Consider the following 25,940-nt stretch of genomic DNA (forward strand, 5'->3'; position numbering starts at 1 on the left):
AGAAAATTTCGCTGAATAAAATTTGTTTAAAGACATATACCATTAATTTCATGTTCAATAGACTAGCCTGTTCAAATTCATCGAATTTCTAAACCTAATTTACGTAGAAGGAAAGATTTATTTGCAGAAGTAAAAAGATAATAAAAATAATATCTATCTGTAGTTTAGAACAGTGTTTCTCTACTAGATTTACTCCAAAGACCGGTAAAATATTTCGGTACGTTCTAGCGGACCGGTAAGTTTAATAATTTGACCCATTGGCTCAATTTTTGGACACATAGCTGGATATTTCGCGGACGGCATATATTTTTTTGCGGACCGGCGGTTGAGAAACATTGGTTTAGAACACATTTTGTGTCTTGTGCTAATTAACATACGATGTCATTTTTTTTTTTCCTTTTGTAGTATGAAGTATATTAGCAACTGGGTGCGTAATCTAGAGGTCCAGGTTCGAGTCCCGGCGACGGCAGTGGCGGGAGACATCTGTCACCGGGCGCAGTAACGAGGGAGCGCCAAATTGATGTTACCGAATTTTAAAATGAAATGTTTTCCATTCTTGCACACAGAAATGGGCGCAAAATCTTCAGTTGTCCCCGAGCGCTCAAAACCTTAGCTACGTCTCCGGGAGAGGGCACTGCTCATTTTTCATGTCTCCTTCAAAAATCCCAAGAACTCTACACCGTTATGCAGCGAATATACCTAAAAATTAAAAAATGCAATTTGAAATTAAAGGTGCCTGTTATGCGCGGGAATATGGTATGTATTCCTGGTAAAAAGGGAGTAAAATAAATATGTACACTGGGAAAAAAAAAAGAGACAGTTCTAAAGCTCCCATTTCTATCTAATATATATCATAAGTCGCACTTTCGAGACATGAAAAATACAGTTTGAATTTCGTCAATAGGCCCAGTAGAATGGGAGATTTAGAATTGTCCTTGTATTTTTATTTATTTATTTATTTGCGCAGTGTACAAAGGGACCAAAATAAGCAAATTTTATAATAGAATACGCTCGCGGAAATCGCGCGCTAAGGTGGTACAGGACTCTTTTTAATCGGTAGATAGAGCATTTTGCTGGCGTAAATCCTGAACTCCATGCGCATATCGAGCCAGTTTACCTTACAATATCCTCAATGAAGGCATCTCTCCCCTTGGACAAGTGCGCTTTACCATATTTATAACCTAACCTGTAGAGACATTAGGTATTTCTTGGAAGCCGGAGAGATAAAAAATGAGCAATCGCCTTCGCCGGGAATCAAACCAGGACCTCTGGAATACCGGCCCAGCGTGCAGAACCACTACACCACGAAGGCAAGCTAGGAAGCTGGGAGAAATACCTTATACACTCCCTTTTTAAGGGCGACTGGGGTTTTTGGAGGGCCCAATCGCCAAATCCTGGGTGTGGAGAATCCTCATCCAACACCCTTTTAGTTCCGGCGCCACTGTAGAAACATTAGGCATTTTTGGAAGCAGGCAAGATGAAAAATGAGCAATGCCTTCGCCGGGAATCGAACCACAGACGTCTGGAATACCGGCCCAGCGTGCAGAACCACTACACCACGAAGGCACGCTAGGAAGGCGGGAGAAATACCTTATAAATGTAAAATTTTCATTTGAAGTTCAATATGGGGTTTTTTTTCCATACCTCACACCATTCGATTTCTATCACTCCCAAAAATGCTGACTTCATTTTTACCTACAAATATCATAGGGTTTTACTTACATAGAAGCTTATGTTAACTCAATGTGAAAAGCTTCACTTGTAAGACAATAACAAACTTGTAAGACCTATCCCAGATCCTATTATAATGACAATAAGTTATCGCTCCAGCTTGAATTCAAATGACAGAAATTTTTTTAAGGTTTCTTAAAAAGGTCTTTTTTAAAGTTTTTTTTTTTTTTTTTTTTTTTTTTTTTTTTTAAGGCAATAACGTTTTTATTGAACTGTTGAAATTAACAGGAGGCACTGCTTGTGTACAGATGAAACTCTACCACCTCCGGTACTTAAAATAACATAGAACTGAGCGTTTAAATTCAAGTAAAGAAGGCTGATACTACACACAAAATAGTTTACTTAAGTAAATAACGGCGCGCTTTTTCAAAAGTCGGCTAGCAAAATATCTAAAGCCGGATTAAATTCTGGCAGAGCTGGCGATAATATGTAACTGTAAGCGAGCTCTAATTCTGAAACATTCAAAACATCAACTTAAATAATCATCAAGTTTCATTTTGATAAAGATTAATAGTAAAATTTCAAATCATAACCGGTTAATTTTACCATAAAATCCTACAATTTGACTGAATACGAAGAACCTTGAAGGTTTTCAAAACATCTTAACGAAGTGTAAATTTGCCTTTCAATTCGCTTCAACGAGAAATGGTTATTTCAAGTTATTTGGTCATGAAAATTATTTTTTCTTAAAATAGGCCCAACGGTTTCTTAATTAGCGGATTTTCTAAATATTCGTTCAGTTTAACTGCTATCGTTTTAAAAGATTACTAATATTATTTTTAATGATCCAGCTTCCACGGCTATTGAAATGCCTTAGACGCTCTGTTCGCAATTTATTTTTTTAAAAAAAATTTCTGCTGTATTTCGAAGTAAATATTTTGAATTAGTAGATTTCATGCACGCTTACTTTACACTTATTTTTCTCTTCAATTTTCCACGATTATAAAAAGCAAGTTGTATATTTTCTCTCATCAAAAAAATATCTCAGAATTTTTTCGACGCATTTTAACAAAGAAAAACTAGAACCTTATATTTTCAAAAGTTTAAAATTCTTCCAGCTGTTTTACAAGAAAAGCCTATCAGAACTGGTTCTTTCTCATACCTATTACCGCAATGTTCCAAGACATTTTTAACTTTAATTTTCCAACGATAAAATAAATAAAATAAACAAAATACTTAAATACACAAAATAACTAATTCCTTTATTAGTTTTATTTAATTTCATCCTTTATTAGTTTTATCAATTTCATCGTAAAAGATTTAATACAGTATTACCTACAAAAAACATTTTTTTAATAATAGTTGAATTTTTAATTACTAAATGTCCTGTACCCAGTTACCTTTCTCTTTTTTTACTTAAAAGGGCTATTGGTCTCGAAAAGAGATTTTGCGTCGTTTCTATTTATTTCGAGTCTGTTCCCGTTCGCAAACGTGACATTCTTATTTCATATTTAATCTATCTATTATTCATGAACAAACTAAACTGTTTAAGAGAAATATTATTTTCCTCCCTTTTTAATCCGACTTATTTAAAAAAATAAGCATATTTCGTTCATGATATATATAATAAAAAACATTCAGTACTTTTATAGAATTACTTTCCACACCTTGTCATTTTTTAAATATAGAGAAGATACATAACGTCCCCATGTTATCCATGGACATCTCGATCGATAATTCCTACTGTTAAAAAATATTAACTTTAAAATAGTTCATCTGGGCAATCATTAAAATCTGAACTTTTTTTTTATTTTTTTTTTTACTTACTCTATTCAAACGCGCTTATTCCTACAGATAAACACATTTTTAGCCCAAAGGGCGTTAGCCAAGAAGGGTTGTTAGTTTCGTTTTTATATTTTGCGTTTATTCACTATAAACGGCGAATCACTTTTTATATTGTTCCCACCAAATATTAGAGCCCTGTATTATATTTAAAGAAATTAAATAGTGAAGAATCTGCATAAATGTATGCTTGTTTCTCGCATTGTGATAAAACAACGGTACGTAGTGCCATCCAATTTTGAATAACGCACGTCTCCATCCGAATATAGGCAACTGGAAGCCCAAATTGGGAATCTGGAATTTGCTTTATTATCTGTTTCATATTTTGTAAAACATTTATGAGTTTTTTGATTAAGAAACTCAACGATTTCAAAGCGAGAATTGGCAACAACAACAAAACAAAAAAAAAAAAAAAAAAAGAAACAATCCAGCACACGAGACTGTGTTTTGGAAATTCTAAAAATATGCTGATTTTAAAATTATTTTGGATATTGCTGTTGAACTGAATTTTATGGTTTAAGTGCGAAGAACACGATATTTAATAAATAAAGGCAACACACAAAATGTTAAAAAAACGCCCCTTAAATTACTTAAAAGTTGCATCTGCATGTGTGGAAGAGTGAATCATGAGAAAAGAAGTGAAATATTTGTTTATATTTGGTGAAAAATCGTCCACTGCAGCAACTATGCTTTAAATCAGAAGAGTGAAAACGCGAAAAATTATCACTATGATTGTATCGTTGACAGTTGTACCGCTGGGTAGGCCCAGGTTTAGATTTGTATTTAATAATGCGGACCCATGGTCCTCGAAAAAATCATAAGACTATGGGTCCGCATTATTAAATACAAATCTAAACCTGGGCCTACCCAGTGTTATAACTGTCAACGATACAATCATACACAGCGAGCGTGTCATAATACACCTCGCTGTGTTCAGGCGCGGCAGGAATCATATGGTACTATAGTGTCTGTTCTTGGTAAGATGTGCTGAAAATCACAGATCCCATCTCTGCTCTTTTAAGGGCACCCAAAATTATAATGCAAAGTGTATCCTATGCCTGGGACCGCACCTAGCATCCTCTATCTCTTGCCCACGCAGACCAGGAAATCTAAATAGTAACGATAACCACAATGAAGAAATAAAAAAATATTAAATATTCTGAAATGGAAAATATTCAAAGCAATGCTACCTCAGAAAACTCTCAAAAAAGTTATGACAGGTCACGTGATACTGCTAACCAATCTGAAAACACTAACTCATATGCAACTGAAGTTTAAAATAAAATAAATCCCATCAAAAATTCCAATTCTAATGCCAAAAAGGAACAATCCCGAGAAAAAATATAAATAACAGGCATGAACGTACAGGGGAAAACCTAGACAAATTCATAGCTTTCATGGCTTCAATATATGATCTTTATGATGACTTCTGTAATGCTAAATTTGTCACTGACAAAATGACTGTAGGATTTGAAGCACTCAGGATCTACAAAAATATCAATAATGACTAATACAAACAATTTCCAAAATTATTCAAATTTTAATAGACTAAACTACACCAAGATAATTTTCTACAATTGTGATGGTTTACTAAGGCAGCATTTGCAAAATACTAAATTTTTGTTTGAAAACAACCTAGATATGATGTTACTCAATGAAACATCTCAAGCCCAATAAAAAATTCAAAGTTGCAAATTATGGAGTCTATAGAAATGATAAAATGCACAAAAGTGGAGGAGGTACAGCTATCATTGTAAAAAATTCTGTCAAACATACTGAATATCTTCTGCCAAATTTTTCTACAATAGAAGCTTGTGCCTGCCTAATCTAAAGCAATAATTATACTCCATATCTAATTGTTTCAGTGCACAAACCACCTCAAAAAATTATCAATACTGCCGAAATTGACTATATCTCCAACTTGGGATACCCTATCATCATTGCAGGTGATCTAAATTGCAAACACCCAGCATGGCACTCCAGACTTACTAACAGTAATGAAGTTAGATTGTATAATTATATGCAAAACTCTCCTATCAATATTCTAGCTACCACAGAGCCAACACACATTTCGGCTAATAATAACCACATCTCTTATGTTATAGACATACTTATTACCTGCAATATCCCTCAAATTCCAGACCTTATCAATATCACAGACCTGGACTCTGATCATAATCCCATTATGTTCATTTTGAATAATATTAAGCATTATATGCCCCCACAGCCTACTCAAGTAAACTCGACTGACTTTAAATATACTAGTTTAATATCTTATACAACAATATCTCTGCTGCAGCTAAAATGACTACTCCAGACTTAATAGAAGAAGCAACTACTAAATTTAACAATAAAATTCTGGATGCCATCAATAAAGCAACTAGAAATTCATCCAAAAAAGACTACTCCCTTCCTATCAATATTGTAGAAGAAATTAGAAACAAGAACAGATTAAGGAAGATCTGGCAGAGAACTAGAGACCAGAGAGATCATAATAATTATAAAAGATGTGACTACACAGTCAAAAAATTATGCTTTGAATTTAAAAAAGACAGCTGGAACGACTCTGTAGAAAACTTATCTCATACAGATCATTCTATCTTTGAATTTAAAAAAGACAGCTGGAACGACTCTGTAGAAAACTTATCTCATACAGATCATTCTGTTTGAAAATTAGCCAGAAAACTAAGAAATACCAACCAGAAAATTGGACCTATTGAGAACAACAACACAGTTATTTATCATCCTGTAGATATTGCCAATGAATTTGCAGATGTCTATGAAGAACAATTCAAAAATAACTTTTCGCATCCGGAAGACAACAACATTAAAGAACAAGTTCATAACTTTATTAATTCCAATAGGAGCACAGCTAATCCTCCTAACACTCCCTCTGAAGTATTCTATCTGATTAAGCATTTAAATCCTAAAAAAGCCAGCGGTTATGACAAAATTTCAAATACTGCCATACAGAATCTTCCTAAAAAAGCTATGATCTTTCTTGTCAACTTATTCAATGACAGCCTGAGGAATAATTACATCCCTAATGTCTGGAAAATTGCTACTATTATTGTCATTAAAAAACCTGGAAAGGACAAAAAATTAACCACAATTTACACCATTTTCTCTTTTACCTACTATTTCCAAATTATTTGAAAAAATCATTCAAAAAAGATTGCAACAATATGCTCAAGATAATAGCATAATTTCTCCTTATCAGTTTGGCTTCAGGAAAAATTACTCCACCACTCACCAAGTCTCCCGCATCGTTGAAAAGATCGGTGAAGCCTTTAATTAAAAGGAAACAGTAGCTGCTCTTTTCCTCGATGTGGAAAAAGCATTTGACAAAGTTTGGCATACTGGCCTTATATTCAAACTTATTACCTACAATTTCCCTCCTGCTCTAATCATCATTATCTTCAATTATCTGCAAAACAGATACTTCCAAGTTAGAATCAACTCTGACTACTCAAACAAAAGAAAAATTAATGCTGGCGTCCCTCAGGGAGCAAATTTGGCTCCTTATCTCTACATTATTTATATAAATGATTTCCCAAATTATCCAGGTACTGAGTTAGCTCAGTATGCTGATAGTACTGCTATCTTTTCTACATCCATCAACCTTACCTATGCTCAACACAAATTGCAAAATGCTGTTAATAATATCCAAGATTGACTCCAAAAATGGAAGATTAAAATTAATTCACAGGAAAGTACTAATATCATCTTCAAACGCACTAATAGAAGACCTGTATGCGATCATCTGTACATTAATAATCAACCGGTCAATACAGATAACTCAGTCAAATATCTTGGCATTAACCTAGATTCCAAACTTAATTTTAAAATTCATCCACAAGCTACCAAAGCCAAAACTATGCAAGCTTTTATGAGTGTATATTCAATAATCAATAGACACTCGAAACTGAGCATAAATACAAAAAAAATTATCTATTTACAACTCATAAGTCCTGTAATGCTTTACGGTTCGCCAGTGGGCAGCAGCAGCACGCACGAACAGAAAGCCTCTGCAAACATTGCAAAATAAAATCATAAGAACCATGCTGGGTGCTCCGTGGTTCGTAAGAAATGAAGTCCTACATAGACATATGAAAATTAACACAACTAACGAAGAAATACTAAAGACCGTCTATAAATTCTACAATAAAATCGAAAATCATCCCTCAAATCTCGTCAAAAACATGGGCAATTACGATTACATTATAGAACAGCCGTACAAAAGACCAAGGACAATTCATCACAATGTTCGTTGGTAACATATGTATATACTCATCATCGTATTTTATTATTTTATTATTCAGTATTTACTCAAGATTTTTGCTATACTTCAATTCTTTTGAACCTTGAATGAATTTTTATTGAAGGAATTACCTTATTTATCTGCAACTGTATTGGCCGATTAGCAGCTACACCTCTATACTCAAGTTATATTTTTCTTTAATCATCATGCATCAGCATCATCATACTGATATTTTTCTAAGTTTACTGATAATGTTAGAATACAATTCTATTCATCAGATTTGTAAATAGTCTATTATTTATTTTAATATAGAGCAAAATATGTCATCTTGAGCATCTCTCGACTCTGCCAATCAACATCACGGAAATAGCACACGTGACCAGCACCTCTGACTTACGTTAGTAAATTGAAATTACATCCCTGGCATAGATGTCACTTTTGTAATCAACATCTCGAATTAACACTGTGATTCAGGAATCTATTTTACTACTTACATGCATCCCTATGAGACAAGCACCAATACATTTCTAAGGCCTTTAATGGATAATATAACAGGTCAAGTAATGTACTTTTATTAGTACAAAACTTGAAGTATAACGTTATGACCTGACCTGACCTGAAAGGTCAGATCCCACTCCAACATTCAGAATAATCAATTCGGCTTTCGTCAAGGACATTCAACAACTAATTCTCAATTTTAGCAGAAAAAAATTGCAGAAGCTTTTAATAATAAATCTTGTTTCGTTGCCTGCTTCCTGGACATCGCATTTGACAAAATTTGGCCTAATGGTTTACTCTACAAAATCATCTAAATTAAAAGCGACATTAATAAAGCATGTAGAATCATTAGGATTTTTTGGAAGCCAGAGAGATGAAAAATTAACAACCGCCTTCGCCGGGAATCGAACCACGGACCTCTGGAATACCGGCCCAACGTGCAGAACCACTACACCCGAAGAACGCTAGGAAAGTGGGAGAAATACATTATATACTCCCCTTTTTGAAAGGGTGACTAGGGTTTTAGGGGACCTAGTCGCCAAATCCTGGGTGTGGAGAATCTTCATCCACAACCCTTTTAATTTGGGTGTCACTTGTAGAGTCATTAGGTTAATTAGAAGCAGAAAAGATGAAAAATATGCAACCGCCTTCACTTGGAATCGAACCACGGACCTCTGGAATACCGGCCCAGCGTACTACCATTACACCACGAAGGCACGCTAGGGAAGTGGGAGAAATACCTTATAAGCATTTCTGAATAAATTAATGTCCCAATATTCCGCTTTTCGTTCCCATCATTGTAATAAATTGTATTTTTATTTTTCCAAAGAGGCGATTTGCCCAGAAGGACTATTAATTTCGTTTCAGCATTCTACGTTGGCTCACTATAAATGTCGGTTCACTTTTTAAATTGTTGCCGCCGAATATTAGAGCCCCGTTGTGTTATATTTAATGAAGAGTCTGCATGAATGTTATGTACAGTGGATGGACAAAAATATGGAAACACCTTGTGAAATGCACGTTTGAAAAGAAAGATTGATTTTAATGAAATATGTAGGTGGCGCTGGCATTTTTGACTACTGACGCCACCTATACAACTTCGTAAATGTGGTAAACAGTTCAGTTGTTGTCGGAGTACAGTTATGTGAGGTTGTCATTGCATTATGTCAGAGTTAAGAGACTTCGAACGTGGGCAAAGTGTTGGAGCACGTATGGTAGGTGCTTCCGTAAGCAAGGTAGCCGAGGTGTTTAGTGTTTCAAGAGGTACTGTATCAAAGATTTATTCCGCATATTTGAAAAGCGGAAAAACATCATCTGCTAAATCACAGCGCGGACGAAAGTGTGTCCTGAGTGATCGTGACAGACGATCATTAAGGGCAATTGTGACGAAAAATAAGAAGACCACAGCTGCAAAAGTTACTGCCTGAATGAATGTTGTGTTATTAAACCCTGTGAGTACCAAAACAATTAGAAGGGAGCTTCATAAACAGGGAATTGCTGACCGTGCTGCAATTGAGAAGCCACTCATCAGTGATGCTAATGCCCGTAACAGGAAAAGGTGGTGTTTAAGTCATAAAGCCTGGACTACAGAGCAGTGGAAGCGAGTAATATGGTCTGACGAGTCTTCTTTCACATTGTTTCCCACTTCTGGCCGAGTTTACGTCTGAAGAACGCCATCTCAAGCCTATAATACAGACTGCTTGTTGCCAAGAGTGAAACATGGCAGGGGTTCTGTTATGGTTTGGGCAGCCATATCGTGGTTCTCTGCTAGCCCCATGATAACTGTGTCAGAGCACATGACTGCCAAGACTTATGTGAACATTTTGGCCGATCAAGTTCATCCCATGGTACAAACTTTGTTCCCCGATGGTGATGGTGTCTTCCAAGATGACAAAGCCCCTGTTCACACAGCTCACATTGTCCAGGACTGGTTTTCTGAGCACGAGGATGAGTTGTCCCATCTCCCCTGGCCACCACAGTCACCAGACCTGAATATTATCGAACCTTTGTGGTCTACATTGGAACGGAAAGTGCGTTCTCGTTATCCACCGCCAACATCGTTATCTGAACTTGCCACCGTTTTGCAGGAAGAATGGTATAATATTCCCTTGGCAAACAAACAGGAACTGTATTTATCCATTCCGAGAAGACTGCAAGCTGTTTTGGATGCCAACGGGTTTCCTACCTCATATTAAGCAAAGAAACATGTTTTTTTAAAGGTGTTTCCATATTTTTGTCCAACCCCTGTATGTTTCTCGCATTGTGATAAAACAACAATACCTAGAGTCATCAAACTTTGAATACTGAACATTTCCACCCAAATATGGGCATTTGGAAGCCGAAATTTAGAATTTGTTTAATTCTCGATTTTATATTTTGTAAAACTTTAACAAATTTTTTATTAACAAACTCCACGATTTCAAAGCGAACAACGGCAAGACTGTAAGGAAAAATCATTTTTATCTCCAGAGCGCGAGACTGTGTATTGGAAATTCTAAAGCTATGCCCCCGTTTAACATTATTTTGCAATATTGCTGACGAACTGAATTTTATGGTTTAAATGCGAAGAACATGATATTTAATAAGTAAAGGTAACATACAAAATGTTAAAAAAGCGCCCCTTTGGGCGTAATGTAAAATCTGAATGCTTTCAAAATTTTTTTTATTTATATTTATTTGATTTTTTCCCTCACAATTATTATTTGAAAATAATGCTACTACTTAGTAATTTTCTTTCAAATAATAAACAAAAGCAAAAGATCAGATTTTCACTTTGAAGGTAGGCAGTTAAAAATACGACACAAATTTTGCAATCGACTTTTTTTACAACTTGCTAGAAAGAAACCTTCCTTATGGGTGATACTCGTAGGATAAAATAACACTCACTGTAAAAGTTAAATGATACTACCAGATAAAATGAATTTTAAACCATCAATTTACACTGTATTAAGACACACACTTCTTTAATAGCATATATAAGTAAAAGATATTTTTTTGCCCTTATAACACAGAAAAGAGACTTTTCTTCGCGACTTTTTAACCTTTTTCCAATTTGATTCTTTATAGTGAAAGCATATAAACCGTATCCCAAATGATCTAGTTTTCGAAATATTTCTGTTAATTCCCAACAAAAAGTGAATGGTTAATTAAGTGTAATCGCCTTGAATGAGAAGAAATTAATACATTCCAATCAAACATTTTTTTAATGCAGTATTTTATCTGGTCTTTAAAAAATTCTGTATTAAAATGCTGCACAATTAGCTTTCTCTCACACAGAATTTCCCTTTGTTCGCTCTAAGCTTGATCTTTCGACCTGCGAGGAGAGGCCCACTAACGGCCGAGCGGTAAAAGTTGCTGAACACTGGCAGTTCGGGCGAGGTTCGAATCCTCTAGCTGCATGCACATTCTCGTGGTTTTCCGCACGTGTAATGTGTATACGAGCCAGTTTCCCTTAGAAAGACCTCCACAAAGGCATCCCTTTCCTTAGGCAGATAGCTCTAGTGTGCTTTACCGTAATCTCAATACATCAATCAAAATCAACACCCTGCGGGAAGAAAGACTTCTGTCTGTCTTAGGTTGAAGCATAAACAGAAAACTTGCTGCTTAATATGTTGTGCGACTTTTAAAAAGTTCATACATGGACGATTAAATAATTATAATTTCTGTCTAATCACTTATTTAAGTAAATTACTAATCGAACGTAATCAACTTTTAGCTAACAGTTTATAATTTAATATTTCAAAGACCTTAGCGGGGACAAAGAGCTCTTTACGTTCAAACATAAAGAAAAGGTTTGCTTGTTACGACATGAACCTTTAAAAAGTCTAAACGTAATTTAGTTCTTAATTCTACAAACTGGAAAGGAACTAGATCGAAAGAAAACGCAGCCGATTTTTGTTTTATTCAGGGAGAATTGTTTATTTTTATTGCTTACAAATCTTGAGATATATCATATAAAGTCAAATAATTTCTTACATGGCTTTACCGCTTCTATCATGTTTAGCAACATTCAGTCATATAATCTTAAAAGTCTTCAATTCTGCCAGTTCCTTAATACAATTCATTTCAAATTGTATTTAGCTCACCAGAGGCAAAGCGGAAAAATAGGTGAAAACAGGTAGTTCGAACAGGGTTCATATCCTAGCTGCATCGCAGTTTCGTCGTTTTCTTCACATTTTTGGCTTGGTTTATTTGATTACGGCATAGCACACTACCTCAGTAAGGGCAGTGATACTTTCCTGGAGAAATGTCTAAGGAAAACTGACTCATACCCACGTTATGTATGGGGGAAAAGACGATAACGCCGATGCAGCCAGCCCGTTCGCCCAAAATTGAGTCCAGGTCAAACTACCAGCGTTCAGCGACTTTACTGCTGTACTGCTATGACCCGTTTTTCTCAACTATAAAGTGGCCGGGAGCCAGGAAAGGGGTATTGTCGTGACTTGCGATGTGGCGAATTTTGGTACTTAGTTATTACTTTTGTAACAGACAGCGCCACCACTTTTTCAAGTCATTTCATCACACAGTTGCCATTCGCCAATGTAACAGCCAATTAAAAAATATTCAGAACTACCTTTCAAATTTGCATAATAAGATTTATTCTTATTAAATATTAATATATATATATATATATATATATATTGTCTGTTTTGCAAAATATTTATTTCTTGTGCTGTGTTTTATATTACGGATAAGAAAATTTTCAGTGTACGAAAATACAAGTGTGAATTTTTTTTATTAAATTAGCTGGTTTAAGTATTTCACTGAATTATTTGGTATTAATATAACTGAAAGTGAGCTCCTAAATGTGATGGATATAGATAATATCAAGAACTTTACGCATATAGTGAATGAAACACACCCAATTTTGTACTGCTATATTTACTTGTCAAAATCTATTTCACTTCTTGTTGTAAGCACAGCATTAAAAAGTCTGATATGTAGACCACGACTTCCCTTGCGCGGAATATTAAATTATACGCACATTTTTTTTCTGCATTTCATTGAAACTTATTTCCTCTCTCATTAGAGATAGTTTTCTCTTTCAATTAATTCAATTCTCACTTTGCGACAAGACAAAAATACATAAAACCTCAAAATAGCTTTATTAAAAATTGCAAAATATAGAGACTTGAAACACCAAATACAATTAAAACAATTAAAAAAAAACAATTTTTACAATTAAAATTATTGTTTCTACGCAAAAACAAGTAGTTATGCCAGCGACAAGAAGGCAGATTTTTCGGTGCACAAAACTTTTACTTTGGGTCCCACTTGGCAAAAAGACACTAAAAGTGCAGAAACTGAATTCACTATTTCGCTAAGTTTCAAATGCAAACAAATATGGCAGCTATAGTAAAAAAAAATTAGGCTTAGCCGCACTTAAAAAACTTTTAAATAGCTAATAATTCTACAACTATTGCATGCAGATTAACTAAAGGCATAAGAACTTTAACTGGGAGATAAGAACAACATAATTCAATCATTTTTAAAGCAAAACATGCACAATTTACCAATATATAAAAATTATTTTTAAAAAAAACTGAGCTCACGCAGCTGAGTTACAAAGTGGGTATATTTGCTTATTTATACACTTTTGGTGCAGCCGAATCCAACCAAAAAGGTAGGTGCACAACTACATGTTATATCATATACAAAATTTCAACGTTTTGAGTCTACTCGTTTTTGATTTATGCGAGCTACATACTTACATACGTACATCTAGACATCACAAAAAAATCTGTCCTGAATCCATTTTAAATCCTTTTTGCAAACCGTTTTGGGAAAAAGAGTCCTTTATTCTGTTCTTACCTACAGATGTCATGCAAAAACATCGTTCATTGTATCTGATAGCAGTTAATATATGGGTATTTTCATTGAAATATGATACCCGAAAATTTTCATGGCTGCGACACTTCTTACAAAAGTACAACTTACTTCGTTTGATTTACTTACAACTTACTTCGTTCACTGTCTGTCTCATTATTTACAACTTACTTCGTACAAGGAAGTAAAAAAGTGAGTTCTCAAATATCAGTAAATAATTAATTTTATTCCTTTTGTTCTTTCATATTATAATAGTTTATCATTTATCAGTACAAAAACTGAGGTAATTAAAAAATTAACTTTTTAGATATTTTTAGTATTTTTTCATTAACGTTATAAGGTATTTTCTCCCTCCTTTCTGCATGCCTTCGTGGTGTAACCGTAGCACACTCGGCACGTATTCGAGAAGTGCAGGTTCAAGTTCCGGCGACTCCTTTGCACATTTTTCACAGCTCCTTTAAAATAACCTAATGACTCTACAGTGGCGCTCGAACTAAAATGTTGTGAACAATGATTCTTCACAACCAGGATTTAACGATCGGGTTTCCTAATTTCCATTTGCCCTTTAAAAGGGATAATGTATTTTCTCTCTCCTTCCAGTATGCCTTTGTGGTGTGACGGTTAGCACACTAGGCGCGTATTCGAGAGGTTCAGGTTCGAGTCCTGGCAAAAGGCATTGCTCATTTTCAAAAATACCTCTCGGCGTATTATAAAAAAATAACCTAATAGATTCTAAAACGTAATTAATGAAAATCATTTCAACCCAAAATAGGATTTGCGTTAGTGAATTTTAGTTAAGAATAGTGGCTCCCCACTATTCTGAATATTATTGGAATAATTTAAAGATTAAATCCGATAGTATCTTAAGATGGTTTTGCAATCAGAAAACAAACTCATATTGATTCATCCTTATTTTCTTTACAAATGCCGAATATCTGTTTGCAAGTCTAATCTGTTTTCAAATCAAATGCCGAATATCTGTTTTCTATTTGAACTTGATCAAATAGTGTGTTAGTTTAATTCAAAAGATAATATTATGCATTGATTAACATTTCCTCTAACTTCTTTTTAACTAAGGTTGCCTATGAGCAACCCCTTTAATTCTGACTCGCAGCTTTTATTTTTAGGTCAGGATATGAATGTAATGTTAAGGCCAGGATATGAACGTCGGAAGGTTAAGGATATGAACCTTTAAACAATAGGATTTCTTTTGAAGCACAGCGGCATGACAATGATCAATAATCTTAGCATCACTAAGAATAATTTTCTGGGTTCTCATACTGAAATTTTCCCAGAGTATTAAAAGTTGTAAATGAAAACGTAAGCATATTATAAAGGAAAATGTAGCCGAAAAATGCTGTGACTGCTATTTAACTCTAAAGAGGGGTTATCAAAGAGAAAATGAGAATTAATATTGATTAAAATTGCATTTTAGGTAATTATTACTGATTATAATAGACTGCAATGTTTGAATATGAATTCTTTGAATATTTTTTTAAAAAATTATGATTGCGAAAATAGAAAAATAGTTTCTTGGATTGATTCCTTTCTCACAGAAGCCAGATGAATTCTGTTTTACTTAATGAAAACTAAAATTTATTTGCATATTAATCTGTCCTCTATGAGCACTTTATTTCAGTGATCTCTATTAATCTGCCATTTGTTTTTCTTAATTTAAATGCTTCAAGAATAATTAGAAAAGGACCTAATTCTCTTCTTGCCTTTAAATTCTTCATTTGTAAAACTGCATTTTCAGCTATAATCATGTGAAATAATTCTCTAAATATAATTCAGTGCAGAAAAAATAAGATATATAAACAGCTTGCAAATGGGATCACCACTTAGATTCTGTTTTAGAAATATGATGAAGCTTACGAAAAATCTAAGAAGCGAAGTAATTCCGTACAATATTTTATAATTTTTTATCAATGATCAACCTGTAAATATAATTTATCGACATGCAAATATAATTTAATAATTTAATGTGTACGTATATGTTACCGTGAAACACCGAAATTGGAGAATATCGACTTTCACCGGAGAATGACAACATTTACCACATACATCGGTGAAAGATCGAATATTGCATTACATTCTTGTACATTCGGACCCTCACCGGTGTTATGTCGACAATCACAGATATGCTCTGGTGTAGGTCGAAAAGAGAGTTCATAAGAAGTCATAATAGTTTAAGTTGTTGCAATAAATAAGATTTGAGTCACATAATTTAGTAAGCTTTTTATTACTATTATTTTATTTTCTCATTTAGAACGCACTGTATAATTAAGTAAGTTTTTAACTTCTATTATTTTCCTTTCTCATTTTCAATGTACTGTGTGTTTTAAGTTCTTATTTTAAGTCTCAAGTGCTTTTTTTCGTGACTGAATTACGGAGAAGAAATATATTCTTATATGTTCAACATTCACCGGTGAAAGTCGACATTCTCCAGATTTCGGTATTTCACCATAACATATGTTCTACATGTAAATATTATAATATATATATGCATGTATATGTGAGGAGAAGGTTCATTAGCGTCTGAGTGGTAAAGCCGCTAAACAGTGATAGTTCGGTCCGGAGTTCGCATTCCAGTGAACGGAATGGCTGTATGGGCGTTTACGCTCCCCGGGGAAAGCGATTAGAAATACGATTTGTATGCGATTGAAATGCGATATTAATGTGCAAAATTGATATAATTTTGAATATTTGTTTCACCTGTTCATTCGTGCTTTCCCAGTGCTCGGGTACCTTGGCAAGGTCGGGGGGCTCCCTCTCCAAGGAGGGTCGAAAGCCTGAGCAAAAGTGCCTACTACTTACTGACTTGGTGTGAACCCCAGGGTACCAGGTCAGTCTACAGACCCAGTGCATCTTATTTAGTTAAGCATTGAATAACTCTACCTACATCAAAATGAGTTCTAAAGACATTCTCAAAGAAGGACAGGCATATATTGCCACCTTAGAGACAATATTGACAAATTCTGGCATATTCTGGCATAAACAAGGCAGTAGCCGCTGATATTCGACATCAATTTCAATTGATGTTCAACCTTCTAACTGAACAGTGTGTCGAGATGGCACACATGGAAGGACAAATTCATCAAACGCCAAACATTAAAGACTCTTATGCGGACGTACTTAAACGTCCAGCTCGTGACCGATCCAAAACATGGAGAAAACCAGATAAACAACATGTCACTATTTTATACCCCACAAATGAAGGGGATAAACCAGACAACATCAGAAAGAAGCTCTTAAAAACTATTGATCCCACAAAGCTCCACATTGGAGTGAAAAGACTTAAAAATGAGGCAAAAGGTGGTCTCTTAATAGAGACCAATAAAGCGGAAGACATAGAGACGCTAGAAAATGAAATAAATACTGTACCAGAACTTAAAAAGGACCTACAAATTGTTCGTCCTACACGTAGGCTTCCTAAAATTATAATATATGATATTCCAAGGGACTTGACTAAGGAAGAACTTAAGGAAGCCATTTTAGCCCAAAACGAAGGCATCGATGGTGATGGCCTACAGGTTAAATTTCCTATCAAGCATAAGAACGGAAATCATTGGGTTTGTGAAACCTCACCGGAGGTTTTCAAACACTTACTAAGTTACGCAAACTGTGCGTTAATTGGGAACGTTTCAATTTAAGAGAATACATCAGACCAACGCAGTGTTTTAAATGCTGCCAATACTGACATATTTCTAAACAATGCCAAACAGAAGAGGCATGTGGACATTGTGGAGAAGTGGGACATTCCCACAAAAATTGTGACAATAACTACCAAAGATGTATTCATTGTGCAGAAAGAAATGCGAATAGTGATAAGCACCTTGACGAGCAGCACTCAAGTTTCTCAAAAGACTGTCCTAGCAGACAGCTAGAAATTGAAGATCTTCGAAGAAAAATCAATTATGGCTAGAGAACTTATTCAAAATATAAAAGCGTTGCAAATTAATTTAGCGAGATCACATGTCGCAACAGCACAACTAAAGACTTGTATCTTTGAATACGACTTGATTTTTATTCAAGAACCATACTGTATCAATGACAAGCCGTCTGGCTTTCCGACTCAAACATTTTTTCTCCAAATGACCACCCCAAAACAGCCACAGTGGTGGTTAACCCACGACTTACGGTTCTGAATACTTACGCTTCTTCTACTTTAAATGTTATTACATTAAAGATTGAACATAGGACAATAACCATTTTTAACTGTTATACTCAACCTATAACGGACTTAACAGATTTAACTACTCTGTTAAACTTAGCTGAACGTTACTTTGACGATCAACATGATCTTCTTCTCCTTGGCGACTTAAACGCGAAAAGTGTGCTCTGGGGCTCCCCCTTCAAGGATCCCAGAAAACGCACACTTAGAGAATTCTTAACAATGCATAGACTGGCTGTTGAAAACGATCCGGATGGTCCCCCTACCTACAACTGCACAAGGGGAAAGAGCTGGATTGATATTACAGCTTCCAGATCAATCTCTTCCACGTCTTTCATTCATAATTGGAAAGTTATGGACTGTATCACTTTAAGTGATCATTGTTATATCTCTTTTGAAATTACGTATCAACATTCTAGCTCAACTCAAAGAGTCAAATATAAACTTACACAAATGGATTGGCTCTTACTGAAGGCAAAAATTGGTCACTTTTTTGGTTCAATGGAATCTTACTTGCCTAAAGATACAGTTGATCTTAATCAACTTATAATTAAGTGGACTCAGAAAATACAGGAATACTGTGACTTGGCAACCCACGCCAAGGGAAAATATGTTAAAACTCAACACAAAGGTGTCCCTTGGTGGACCCCGGAACTCTCAATATTACGAAAAAGAATCCTCGCTTTGAGAAAGCGTTATCACAAATGTATTCATGATGACGAACTAAGGGCACACTATAAGCAAGTCTATGAAAAAGACCTTGCTCTCTATAAAAGAAAGCTTATGCAAGCCAAAAGAACAACCTGGAAAAGATATCTGGAGCGTCTAAGTCCTAGTTCACCCTTCGGGGTACACTATGACATTGCTAAGGGGACTATGCAATCCCCTCTACAATTAAAAGCGTTACTCAAACCAGATAAAACCAAGACTTCCACAATAGAAGAAACTATACGTTTCCTAATGGATTACCACTTTCCTAAAGATATAATCAGCGAAGACACGGAGTTTCATACGACAATTCGTAACAACTTAAGGAATCCATATAATTCAATAAATGATGTTCCGTTTACGATTCCAGAAGTGGAAAATGCTATCAAATCCCTCAATCCAGGCAAAGCACCTGGAATGGACAATATATCTAAAGAAATTATAGCTGAAGTTTTCTATGCTAACCCACAATTACAAGTAGCGTTACTTAATGAACTCTTCCGTCGAGGAATATTTCCTAACTGCTGGAAGACAGCGAAATTAGTATTATTCTCAAAAGAAGGAAAAAATGGTGAGCTTCCTGATGTTTACCGCCCTATTTGCTTGCTTAACGCATGGAGTAAAGTCTATGATAAATTAATCACTAACAGACTGACTTATTTCTTAGTATCGAATTCCAAATTAAGTGAACAACAATATGGCTTCACGGCGGGAAAATGCTCAGCAGATGCCATCAAGGACAACATAGTCTCACAAATAGAAGCAAACCGACGTAATAATAATTACACCAACGTTATCTCTTTGGATATCAAGAGTGCATTCAACAATATTTGGTGGCCGTTCCTACTACAGGAACTCCGCAATCTGGGATGTCCTCTAAATATTTATAAAGTTATTGAAAGTTTATTGGATAATAGACATATAATCTATGAAATAAATAATGTTCAATACTCCATAAAACAAGAAAAAGGATGTGTACAAGGATCCAACTCTGGACCACTATTCTGGAATATAGTAATGAATATAGCTTTAAAACTCGAATTTGAAGATGGAATCCACATCCAAGCTTATGCGGACGACGTTTCACTCCTAGTAACAGGATCTATGCATATGCAAATTCAAACCAAGGCAAAGTTGGCGCTTCAAAAACTATCAGAATGGGCACTCAAGTGCAAACTTCAATTCTCTCCCGAAAAGTCAAAGTCTATGTTTATAGCAATCAAAAAGCGTGGTGCAGCCTATTCAGCACCGACAATAAAGATGAACGATCATACCATTAAGCAACAAAAATCCATTCAATATCTTGGAATAGTCATAGATGAATGCCTTACCTGGCTACCTCATCTAGATTATATTAAATCTAAAGTTTGTAAAATAATGAACAATCTTCTTAGATTACTTGGGATGCCCAAACCAGTTCTGAAAGAACTTTATAAACGTGCAATAGAGCGTACCATAGTATACACATGTCCTGCCTGGTGGTACCCACCTACGGTAAAAATACGAAACAAAACAAACTCTATACAACGCATAGCACTTCTTGCAATGACCAAAAGCTATAAGACTGCCCCTACTGCAGCTCTTCAAGTGATTGCTGGAATTATGCCGCTTGATCTTAAATTGGACATGGAAAGCATCATCCAACGTACCAAACGAGGATGGACTGACTTTAAATATGAGGACTTAGAACTTTCACGGGATCAGATTGAATTCCCAGTACCTAAATGGCATTCTCATCCAGCTCATATTCAAGTCTTCGGATGGGACAACAAGCCTCCAATCAATAAAGGTTTAGAAATTTATACGGACGGTTCAAAAAGTGAAGACGGCACTGGAGCTGGCTTCTGTTCCTTCATGAATGGAGTTTGTCACGATCAATTTATGTTTAAACTGGATAAGACTAGTACAGTATATCAAGCTGAAACTTTAGCATTAAAGTCGGCATTACTATGGTTAAAATCACACCCCAGTCCTGCGCATATATATTCGGATAGCCAGGCTGTTTTAAAGTCTATCCATAAATACAATATCTATAATCAGAACATTATCGCCATAAAGAAATTACTGGCTTTTACAAAAGCAAAGCTTCATTGGATAAGAGGACACCAAGGCACTGCCGGCAATGAAAAAGCCGACGAGCTAGTCAAACAAGGGATTTACTCGAACACGTACCTAGACTGCAAGATCCCTATGAGTAATAGCATCAGGACGACAAACGTTCACACTTCTACCGAATGTTTCAGAGAAACGGCATTTCAGTGATTTTTTTTAAATCAAGTTATCACTAATCACGGAGCCTTTCCGATTTATATTAACAGATTCAAACTAAAGGAATCTACATGCAAGTGTCAATGTGGTAGTGAATCCGCAGATGCACTTCATATGATTATAGACTGTTCCAGTGTATCAACAAAACGTAGAGAAATTTTCAAACAAAATATAACTTTAGAAACTCTAAAACAACTAATTAAGAACGACAAGGGACGATCTTTGTTATCAAGTTTTATGGAATACATATACCATAATGAATCAGATCTGTACTTATAAATTGATTGTATTATATAATATTATTGTACTTATATTGGAATACTCATATCACAATGAATTAGATCTGTACTTGTAAATTCAATCGTATCATGTAATATCTTTGTACTTTTATTTGCCATGTTATTAATCATTTAATTATTGTAATACTTAATATTGATTCTTTACTTTGTTCTTCCTATCATTCTATGTTGCATTGTATAACTCAATTTATGTTCAAAAAATAATTTGTTTTGTAAATATAAAAACATGCTATGTAATGTATTTTTTCAATAAAGACGTTGGCGAGGCCAACACATCTCCTAGTCAGAAGACCTCAAAATTCTAACTAGGTCTTTCAAAAATTCTAATTGGCATTATTTGATCTTTGAGCTCTTGCTCCAAAATTGAAAATTTCCTTAGCCTATTGGCTCTGGTGATACTTCTGCTTAAGAAGTGCGGACCAGACAATCCATTTTCATGTTGTATGGGCATTTACGTGGTTTTCCCCATGTATAACGCATATACGATCCAGTTTTGCTTAGAAAGTCCTCTACAGAGGCATCCTTACCCTTAGGCAGATAGCCGTCGAGTGCTTTGCTATATTTAAATAAACCACAACAAACCATATAAGTAATTTAAAAATCGCTTTATTTTATATATGCTTATAAAATGTATATATATATGTGTGTGTATGCGTAATTAAAAATTTTCTAATTGCTTCAGAACCTAACATTTATATTGATATTATATACATATACATACATTAATGAACATTGTATATTTAAGATTTTTTTCTTTCATATTTTATACCTGGTAGAGACATTAGGTATTTTTTTCCGGAATCAGGCAAAATGAAAATTAACAGAGCCTTCGCCGGGAATCGAACCACGGACCTCTGACAATACCGGCTCAGCGTGCAGAACCACTACACCATGAAGGGATGCTAGGAAGGCACGAGAAATACCTTACATACTCCCCTTTTGAAAGGGCGACTGAGGTTTTTAGGGGACCCAATCGCCAAATCCTGGGCGCAGAGAATCCTCATGAAACACCCTTTTAGTTCGGGCGCCACTTTAGAGACATTAGGTATTTTTTTCTGGAAGCAGGCAAGATGAAAAATTAACAACGCCTTTGCTGGGAATCGAACCACGGACCTCTGACAATACCGGCTCAGCATGCAGAACCACTATACCACGAAGGGATGCTAGGAAGGCGGGAGAAATACCTTATAACCTTGTTCTTTATTTTGTTGCATTTATTTATGCCCATATACATACATATAAAAAAAAACATAATATTAGGCTAAAAATTAAAAGCAAAATTTTTAAACCCGTCCTGCACTATAGATATGTGTGTATTGGACGGCAGAATTTAGGGAAGTTGAAATTTTTGGAATTTGGGAAAGCACCGAGTGTCAAAATTAAGGGATGAGAAGTATTTATGATTTAGGGAAAGCACTGGGATCCAAAGTTTAGGCATGGTTAAAATTTAGAACTTACAAAAGCGCTTTGCAGCAGAATTTAGGACCTGTAGAGGCGATACCAGGCGGTTTCAAGCGCCAGCCCTAGATAAAGCCTTAAGTATATATGTGGGAGTTTATTTATTCAGGACTCATATTAGTTTGAAGCATGTGCAAGAAATAAACGTAGGTATAGTAAAAAACTAAACTATTACAATTCAGGCTTAATTCAGAACGCTATAGGAGCAAGACAAAATTTAGCGAAACCACTTGGGTTTCGTTGCCAATCTTGTGATACATAGCCAATAACGTATAACACACGCTATTAAGTTAGGCTAAAATTATCATTACTGATTCTAAGGCATTTTAAATTAATGTAGCAGACTGCGCTGCTCCCTGACCTTCTAATTTGACCCAGTTTATTAATTTTCGCAGACTGTTATTATTACAGAAATTTTATAAAAACTAAGCTTGAACTTTCGATTATGTCGAAAAGAGTTTCCAATTCTGGAGTTACAAAAGGGATCTACAAAGCGAAACCATGTTTAGAAGTCCATTAAACAAAATGTGGAATTGCTGCAAAAAATGCATACAGGCATATTCGTCTTAAAATTATGTGAGGAGTATGGCATTGGAAAGTCCACTGTATATGACACAAGAAAAAAGAAAAAAGAACTTTTTGAATTTTTTGTGGGAGCATCTTAAACAACTTGCATTGAATGAAATGTTTAATAAAGTAAACAAATATTAAGCTTTCTTTTGTAAATTTTGATACCCTTTAGATCATAATTGTTCTTTATTTCATAAATTACAATTTCATAATTTTAATTGTATAATTTCTGCATGCCATCTTACTAGATTTAAATTGATGATCTATTATTAGGGGGACCAAAAAGTAATGTCGTTTCTACGCATGTCGACAACAACGATAGACAACAACATGCTAAGGGCAGAAGTGGACGCAAATCAATGTCAAACAATCGAGGAACTGTCAAACACTCTTAACCAACCTTGGTCGACCAAAAACATTTAAAGCAGAATGGAAAAATAAGCAAAGCAGGTGTTTGAGTCCCCCATAATCTGTCCGAAGAGAACAAGGCCAACCTATCCATCACACGCAATGTATTGCTTCAACGGCACCATACAGAACCATTTTTTGATCGCTTGATTAGTGGAGACAGAAAAATAAGTCCTATATGATAATCCAAAACTCAAAAGGCAGTTTTAATAGGGGTTACAAAGGGTTTACATCCCGAAAAGGCACTTCTGGGTATTTGGTGGAGTATTCGTGGAATTGTTCATTTTGAATTGCTGAAATCTGGAAAAACTGTTAATGTAGACCTTTATTCTGAACAATTGGATCTAGTGAACCAATCTTTAATTGGAAAATATCCGGCGATTGTCAACGGAAAAGGCGTCATTCTGCAACACGACTGTGCAAGACGAACACTGGAAAAACATAATGAATTGGGGTGGGAGGTACTGCCTCACCCACCATATTCGCCCGATATCGCACCCTCGGATTTCCATTTATTCCAATCCCTACAACATTTTCTTAGTAACAAAAAATTTCAAAATTTTGATGATGTCCAAAATGCCATCTTGAGATATTTTACTCAAAAACCAATTGATTTTTATTGATCTGGGATTGAAATCTGCATACTAGATGGCAAAAGGTTGCTGATAACGAGGGTGATTATATTATTGCTTAAAAATAAAAACTTGTTACAAATTTATTTGTTTGAATTTAATGTAAGAAAGCAACATTACTTTACAGCCCCCCACAGGATTTGGAAATATCCCAAATCCGGAATCGGCTAGTGCGGATTTCGAACTTTGTACTGTATTTATTAATACTATATGAAGAGATACTTTTTTAAATTATAAAAAATATTGCTTAAATTTTTAATGCATTTTATTCTCACTTTTTTGAAGTGTTTGTAAGAGTAAATTTTTAATTTTGCAATGTTATTGTCTGTTATTTTACTTCAATATTTATAATTAAATTTTATATACAACAAAATTTATTTTGTAGATTTCAAAATTGTGCATCATATACATATTTAATACTTCTAAATATGTCAAACAATACATAAAAAGTATTATAAATTAAACATGCTTATCTTCTACTACAGAAATGTTTAACAGCAACAAAATTTAATTATAAGATTTTTCTTTTCTTTCATGTTTGCAGCAAATGCAAGAAATAAAAATAATTCTGAAGATGTTTTTTATGTTGAAAGGTATCTAGTGGCATTAACTGCATAAGATACTTTTAGGCAAGTTGTAGCTTATATTTAAAAGAGTCGCTGATATTATCATCCAAGACTCATATTTTCAAACTACAGTAAATTTTTTTATAAACATGAGGTTTAGAATAATCACTTTCCTAAAAATCAAATAATGACACAAACATCAAGTTCTTAGGAGCCTGAATTAATCAGAATCACAGAAATTCAGTGGTTATGTAGAAATTATCCACAGCAGGACAACTCAGAAAGTTCTGGGGACAAGTAAAACATGCACCAAAAATTTTGGAATCATTTGCCATGATCTTTATTAAATAAATTTAAGATGATTTCTGAAAATAAAAATTCAACTTTTTTTAAAATTAAATACTGGAAAGCACTTTCCTGTTTTCTCACATGTGCTTAAAATTCTAATTTAGAATGCAGTTGTCAAGAACTGAATTTATTGCCTATGAAAAAATATTTCATTTTCAGATTAGATATAAAAGAATTTTTTTACCTCAGTAGTACATAGAGACTTCAAACTGCAAAATGTCCTGCAAAAAAGAAATAAAAATGCATTTCAATAGTCAGTACATAACAGAATATGCTATACAATATTTACATATAAGTTGCTTCAAAGGACTAAACTGGGAAGTAAATTTCTTCTGAAATTTAAGATGAATATGAAGAAGGTATACAATAAATAATTATGAAACTAAATTGAAGACCTTTAACTAAGAATTT

At 34.6% G+C, this 25,940-nt stretch overlaps 1 long non-coding RNA gene across 3 annotated transcripts in view; it reads left to right on the top strand.

The window, feature by feature from the left end:
• LOC146998013 (uncharacterized) overlaps positions 1-25,940 on the top strand; it is a 123,208-nt gene that overhangs the window by 92,114 nt on the left and 5,154 nt on the right. For 2 of the 3 annotated variants that reach the window (XR_015040214.1, XR_015040212.1), the window contains one exon: positions 23,849-24,988. The exons of the other annotated variant lie outside the window; for it this stretch is intronic. This is a non-coding gene — a long non-coding RNA (uncharacterized LOC146998013). Of the gene's footprint in view, positions 1-23,848; positions 24,989-25,940 lie in introns of those variants that run through there. 3 annotated transcript variants of the gene reach the window in all.

Source organism: Stegodyphus dumicola, chromosome 3, assembly GCF_044657685.1.
Source record: "Stegodyphus dumicola isolate Sdum_Otavi_A_Nest chromosome 3, ASM4465768v1".
NCBI classification, from domain to species: domain Eukaryota; kingdom Metazoa; phylum Arthropoda; class Arachnida; order Araneae; family Eresidae; genus Stegodyphus; species Stegodyphus dumicola.